The sequence below is a fragment of the Macaca fascicularis genome, chromosome 13 (genome assembly GCF_037993035.2).
Source record: "Macaca fascicularis isolate 582-1 chromosome 13, T2T-MFA8v1.1".
NCBI lineage: Eukaryota > Metazoa > Chordata > Mammalia > Primates > Cercopithecidae > Macaca > Macaca fascicularis.
Window position 1 is genome coordinate 11,182,280 of NC_088387.1, and position 7,805 is coordinate 11,190,084.

Sequence of the window (7,805 nt, forward strand, 5' to 3'; positions counted from 1 at the left end):
CAACGACAACAAAAACCTCAGTTAGTTGTTTTCTTAAGTCGAAGTAAGTCAAACAAACTAATAATAGCAATTTAATTAGCAAGCTGTAAATCAGGGAGGTATAGAAATTCAGCAGTTAAACTATTTCCTGCCTACAGTACTGCCGTTACTCAATTTATTAGAATTACTAGGCATTGATGGTCAAAATAAGAATTTCAATATTGCAGCAAATGACAGAGGAGTGAAAGAGTTCCTAATGTTGTTACAACGTTAATGATCCTTTAAAAGGTAAAAGATTGTGTGCATATGTGTGGAAAGGAGTAGGAAATAAAAGCAGGAGGTTAAGACAGGTATTTAAAGGGAATGCTGGGATAGCTACATTAGAATATTTATTTAAAAAAAAACTGCTCTGAAGTCTGCCCAGTGTACCAAAAACATAAAAAAAAAAAACAAAAAAAAACAAAAAAAAAAAAAACAGAGCCGACATTAGTGCAAGTTTAATCTGACAATTTATTTGTAGGGAATAAAGCTAGTTTGATGAGAAAAAGTTCAGTCCTTTCCTTGCAAACACAAAGAAACTCAACAGGAATTTTAAAGGTAGTAGGCCAGAAAATGTGACAGTAACTCTTATAATCCTTTTCAATTAAATAGACAAATGAAGTTGTAGACAAATGTTAAAATACTATTCAGCCTGAATATTTATCAGTCTATATATCCTGTTGTTCAGTTGGTTTTTGATTAAAAAAACCCAACGCGCTTTATAAGAGCTACCACCACATTTAGAGTAATGAAAATAAATTAGTTCCTCTCCCCCTTAAAGATGCTGTTTAACCTCTAACGCATGAAAAGCTATATACTATCTTATACATATTAACGAGTGTTTTTACATAAGTAATGCAGTTTTGGACTTATATAGATGTAGTGTACAGAAAATATTTTAAAAGTCTGTTTGTGTAACAGATTATTTTGGTACTAACAAAAAATTAAGATACAAAGAATTGGCTAGAAATGAAACCAAAAGCAAGACACACAGGGTTTTCCTGCACTTCATTTCAGGAAAAATAATTCCAAGTAATTCTTACTGTGTTAGAAGAATAAAGTACATTTGTCCCAGTATACATTATTGCATTCCCTTAAAGCAGGGACTTTGATATTACACTGTACTTGTGGTAAAGTACTAGGCACAAGAATATATATCAGTTAGGCATTTTCAGTCTAATCAGTCTCTAAGGTTATCATTTAATTCTTGGCAATATATAATAACTGGTATGCATTTTGGTACCTAAGTCATGAATTGTGGAGAACAAGAAGCAATGCATTATAGTAACAGGGTTTATATGCAACAATGGCAATGTTGAACAAATCTATGAACTTTGCGATTTGTTTTGCTGTTGGTCACTTGCAGCAGATCCTTAATTTGATTCTTTCGTATTCACGCTTTCTCCATCTGCAGTCCACAACATTTCTTCACCTTCGTCATCATCATGTAGGTCTTTCGAAACTAATTGTCTAGCTAGTTTGATATTGAGTCCTTCATTGTAGTGAAGCTTCCTTTTCATTTCAAATTGTCTTTTTTTCTCATTCTTTGGCTGAGAGGTCCTCCTCTCCACTGCTTGCTTGTTCCCTGAACCCAATACTTTGGTTCCAAACCTTCAGCAGCAGCTAATTTCTTAGCTAAGATATCTGGTACCACGGTTTCAGTGGTTTCTGTATCACTACATGCATCTTCATCATCACCCATTATACCATGGTAAGGAGTGCTTGGTTCATCTATTTTCATTAAACAATAGTCTTTGTCTGCCAGATGATATGTCACCAGGATGTTAATTTTATCTGACTTCTGGCTTTTTTTACTCAGCTCTTTGTCGACACTTCCACGGGGCTGTTCTGACAAGGCCACCATAGAGGAAGTCCTGGATGTCTTGTTCTTCAGGATCCCCTTGATGGGCTGGTGCAAGGCTGCCATGGCCAGGCACGTGGGCTGTGGGCTTAGGGTCTGCGAAGAGAAGGGTTGGGCACTAGCAGAGACCTGCAAGCAGCTGTGGAGCCTGCTCAGGGCTAAAGTGGCCACACCTGCACCTGCTGTCTCAGAAACAGCTACCAGAGAGGTTGTCAGGACACAATGACCCTGATGCCAGAGCCAACACTGAACTGTTGGTGGCTCCTCACGTGCCCTTAGCTGCTGGCACTTGACCCTTAACCACCTTCACTTGACCTGTGGCTCACAGGGAGACACTGACCAACAGACTTTAAAGTGTATCATCCTCAGAAAGGATGAGTTAAGTTGTGCTGCAGTAATAAGTAGCCCTAAATCAGCAATTTGCCACACAGTTTCTTTTGTTTGTTTTTAAAATTACACTCTATTTCTCTCATGGCCAGCAGGAGGTTTGTTGCAGTTACTTAGGTATTCAGGCTGCAGAGACTCTGACTTTATATGGCTTTTATGATCTAGGTGCTGCAAAAAAATGTTGCAGTTTGTTTGTTTGCTCTTAGAATTTCTGCCCAAAAGTGATACTTACTATTTCAACTCATGTTTCACCATGAAAGCAAGTTACATGTCCATGCCTAATTTCAAAGGGCAGGGAAAGTAGATCCTACCATGTGCTTAGAAAGAGAAGAAGCAGCAGCTGAATTTTTCTTCAGCTTAATTTAAATTCAGCTTAATTTAATTTTAAATTTTTAAATTTTTTATTTTGTAGAGATGGGGTTTTGCCATGTTGCCCAGGATGGTCTTGACCTCCAGAGCACAAGTGATCTGCCGGCTTCGGTCTCTGAAAGTGCTGGTATTACAGGTGTGAGCTACCACACGTGACCTCTGAATTTTTCTAAACATCACTGATGACTACCACAAAGGGTAGTTTTTACTTTGGCTATGAATGAAGATCCACAAACAGGGCAGAGTGCCTAAGCATAGAAATCCCTGGCAACTTGGTGTTCCCTTTCTGTTGACATACTTCCTTTCTTCAGGGAAAAAAAAAATGACCCTGTTTGCATTTTGACATGCATGATGCATGATGACATCTAAGGTTGTTCTACTTATGCCCATCGAGCATTAATTTTTTTAAATGGCTCCTTGATTACATATTGAGTCAAATTCTTTTTCTTTGAATGAGCAAGAAAGAGTGTTGGAAGAAGGCAGGAAAAGAGGCCAAGAGTAACACGAAACAGATGGAAATAATAGAAAAGCAATAACGGTCAGGAGATCGAGACCACAGTGAAACCCCGTCTCTACTAAAAATACAAAAAATTAGCCGGGCGCGGTGGCGGGCGCCTGTAGTCCCAGCTACTCAGGAGGCTGAGGCAGGAGAATGGCGGGAACCCGGGAGGCGGAGCTTGCAGTGAGCCGAGATCGCGCCACTGCACTCCAGCCTGGGCAACAGCGTGAGACTCCGTCTCAAAAAAAAAAAAAAAAAGAAAAGCAATAACAAAATGGCTAATTTAGACTCAACCTTCTCAATCATTATTTTTTATGTAACTTATATAAACACTGCAATTAACAGGCAGAGCCAAATCTTTGCTGTCTATAAGAGAAAGCTGAGAAGAGCAGAGGTCAGTGCAAAAGGAAACAAACGAATGATGAAGAAAATTAACGAAGTTGAATGTTGATTCAATGAAAACCTACCTTGGCTACCTTGGTGGGCCTAAATTCTGTTTTTTGTCTTTTCAGGCTTATGCTGTTGCCTACAGCTATTACTGGCTTCTCTACCACTTAGTGGTCACTCACTGACCAGCTTCTCAGACTCTTCCTATGGGCCATGAATCAAAAAATATTTTGAGAAGAAAAGCAATATGCAGATAAATAGGTGCACCTTAAGTACTTCCTTTCTCCTCCAAAATGTGGACACTCAAATCTTTGGAATACCTCAGACGCTCTCCAATTTCTTTAAAAGGATTTAAAATAAATTTGGAAGTATTCATAGTGGGAATAATGTCATTCTGCTGCAATGTACTCCATTACAGCCAGAAGAGAAAATATCTGTAAATGATTATTGACTAGCACTGATTAATGATCATGGATTTGGCCTTGTTGTGAAAGTATTTTGCATCCTCTAAATACAGGTATGTCTATTGAGTTATTTATAATAGTATTAGTAGTAGTAGTAGTGGTGGTGGTGGTGGTGGTGGTGGTGGTGGTGGTATAGTAGTAGTAGTAGCAGTAGCATTTGCAATTTAACTTAATTTTGGATCTGTAATTCATTGCTTAAAATATTTAAGAAATTTAGCTTTACAACTATAGTTTTAAAAATACAGTCATTTTGTATACCAAAAAATGCCTTTCACATCCAGGCAATATAATAAAAGGAAGTAGAAATTGCCAAAACTCTCATAGTGAAAGCTTGAAATAGTTGCTATAATTAATTCATATTTCTATATCTCAGACAGTGACTACCTACCTATTAAAATGTCTGTCTGACTTTCAAGAAGAACTGGATGACTAGCAGCAAAATATGATTCAAATGGGAGAAAAAAAATTAAGCTATACATTTAATCATAGGAAACTTAATATTTTTGAAATGTTTCAAAGTTATGCTCGTAATCCTAAAGCTGCTAAATATATCAAAAACCAAACAAGCATGAATTTTGAAAGGCAGTGTGTCACCACAATGTTAAAAGTCTTTTAGAATAATTGTTTGTCTCTGTAAGTAAAAAAATTTTAGCAAAAGGAAAGAATGATAAATTACTATGTGAATTGTATGCTGTTGTTGGTTAGTTAATGAAAAAAAAGCAGACTACAAGAAACAAAAAAATGCACATTTTTTTTCTTCAAAAGCCTTCTGTTAAATTGAAAATGCAGCTTCTATTTGATGGTGTCATCAAATCGAGGAAACAATATGTTTCAGTACTAGAGTAAGGAAGTACAGGTTTTCTCATAGCATTGATTTTCCAGCATTTTATCTGCAATCATTTTATTCTTAACTCACACACAATTGTTTGGTCTGTCAGTTGGTTGATTGGAGGGGCTCTGTGGCCCCCATCCCAACTCCCTTCTGTGTGCCTTAGCAAGTGATATATCAAAAGGGCTTCTTGGGAGTTAATAGCTGACGCTTCTCTTGATTTGCTTCTTTTTGCTGATGTTGTGACCAAATCTTTCAGACATTTGTTTTTGTGCTTTTAAATGCAAATTCCAGTCTGTGGGAGAGAACACATTTTGAAAAATTTTGCCCCTTGCTTTGTGATTTGCATATTAGAATGACTCATGGTCTGCATTTCGGATGATTGCCGACCATGATATGCTCTGAACCGTTCCTAATTAAAATGGATGACTTTTACTTCTGGAGTTTTGCTGGGGTTTTCAATATATCCAATTAACTTTTATGTTTGAAGCCAAAATTACAATAAGCAGAACAGTACTCTGGATACTATGTCTGGGCTGTTTGAAAATATTTAGAGATTATTTAGGAAGAGATAATTTGCTTGGCCATGATCTTTCTAGATTTGGCAGAATTTAGAACTTTGCAACAATTTTCAGATTACATACGTTCTCTTGAAGTCGTTTTGAGTAGAGATACTTTTCAGGAGTATATTATGGGTCATTAATTAAGCTCCATCAATGAATGTCAGCCTTGAAATCATATTAAAAGTTGATCATTTTTAGGTTGAAATTGTAGCCATTTTTGATTGAAGTTATAGGTTGAGACTATAGTCTAAGGTCACACTGAATACTCATCTACATAAACACTTCATCACCTCCTTTGGGAGAGCAGGCCATCACCCTATCCCTCCCTCATGCATTTTATCATTTTATTTATATGAATATCTAGAAATATTCACAGGCAAATGGCCAAGAAAGTGAGATCTCTAGAACATCAATATTAACATTTCCAACAAAGGAAAAGTCATTCTCATCCTCTCAGAGTGTGTGACTGACTAGAGATTGTACTTGAAGATAGACGATAACCAGAAAAGTGTTGCAGACTGGGCCTTAGGCACTTCTTTGATGCCACTTCTGCTCTTCTCAGACTCAGGTGTTTGGACACTTGTTCCTGGCTCATTCACTACTAATTGTTCCTAGGGAGCCATATAATTTGCCATATAATTCAAAAGAGGTTTTAGAGAAAACGTAGATGCTTTTAATAACTACAGTGCAACCACAGACCTAAACTGGGACTCTGTCTGTAAAGCAAAACCTGTGGCCATCCAAATCTGAGCAACTAACATCCTGCAGCCACCATATCATAGAGACTTCCGTTTGCCCACGTGTAACTGTTATTGGTGCTTCTCTGTTGACTCTGAAGTTTAGTAAGAATAGCAGTCTCAGCTTGGTGCTGTCTTGGTCCGTCAGTGCTGCTATCACAAAATACCTGAGACTGGGTAATCTATAAAGAACAGAAATTTATTTCTCATAGGTCTAGAGGCTGGAAGTCCAAAATCAAGATAATGGCAGGTTTCGTGTCCACTAAGGGTCTGGTCTCTGCTTCCAAGATGGTGCCTTGAATACTGAATCCTCACACGGTGAAAGGTGAAAGGTCAAAAGGGCCTAAATAGTTCCCTCCAGCTTCTTAATAAAAGCAGAAGTCCATTATTGTGGGTGGGGCCCTTATGGTTTAATTACTTCCCAGAGGCCACACCTTTTAATATTGTTTCATTGGGGGTTAAGTGTCAACATGAAGTTTGGACGGAACACAAACATTCCATAGCAGTGCCCATGCACGTGCAACTTGGAAGGTGAGAAAATTAACCCCTTTTTGGAGCAAGCCTTTTAGCAATGGGAGTCAGTGGATATTTTTGTTTCTTCTATGAACCGACTATAATAAAAGCTTCAGAAAGGGCCTCTCAAAAGACAGTAACAAAATATGAACAGTCAGGCTTGCTTGATGTGAAGTGGTAGCCAGCCAGGAAAGCACTCTTGCGTTGTCTCTTCCCATTCCTTTTCTTTCTCAAACTCATGGTGCATGAGATCACACTGCTTAATAAAGCAAAACCACATAGGCTTATGCCTCAGGCTCTGCTCTTTGAATAACCAGCCTAAGAATATTGAAAACAGTTACATCTATAAAACAAATTCGGCACTGTTTTAGATAAATACATTGAATCCATTTCAGTTGGTGCCTTAGGAAAATAGCTACCGGCTCTTGGGCAATAGGCAGCTGTAAAATTCAGAGGTCAAGGGCATAAGAAAATATAATATAGATATAACAACTAAGGCTCTCAACAACAGAACTCAGTGGCAGCAGACTTGGAAAAGTTCTAACAAAAGTAAAATCTGAGAAAGTGTTTGCTCACCTTGAGGAAAAAATTGGGAAAAAAGAGACATATGAAAATGATGTAACACAATAAAGCAAATCAAAAGAGGTGGCCCAAATGTAGAACTGCATAGAAATAAAATTTTGCAGGAAGCAGTTGCATGAGGAGGCTGAGGAGCAGAGAATGAATGTGTGCTTTGTGGAAAGCAACACATTTGGAATCTTACACTGGCTTCACTCCTCCTACAAAAATCTCTTGCAGATAGCTGGCTCAAAAACACCCAGTCATATGAATGGTATTTTAGAAAAGGGACTAGAACCTTTTATATACAACATCTATACAAAGATGCTACCGGAAGGGGAAGAAAAGAGCAGGAAAGAACACCCGAAGAAGAGAATTCCCCAGAAAATTATTGATGTGAGGGAGACCAAAATTACAAAAAATACAATTTTCATTAATTTTAAAGAAATGCCATTTAAAAAGTATACAATGAGGAAGTGGAACTTGGGGAAGAGATGTAAGAAAGCAAGACAATATTAAACACAGCCTAACAGAACTCAGAATAGAAATAAAAACAGCAAACCATCACCAAATCCATACTAAAGAAAATAAATTAAGTAACAGGAATTAGAAACACCCCC

The 7,805-nt window shown here is 37.6% G+C and overlaps 1 pseudogene; it reads right to left on the minus strand.

The window, feature by feature from the left end:
- Positions 1–1,343: 1,343 nt before the first annotated feature.
- Positions 1,344–1,945, minus strand: LOC102121774 (protein phosphatase inhibitor 2 pseudogene; annotated as a pseudogene).
- Positions 1,946–7,805: the final 5,860 nt, after the last annotated feature.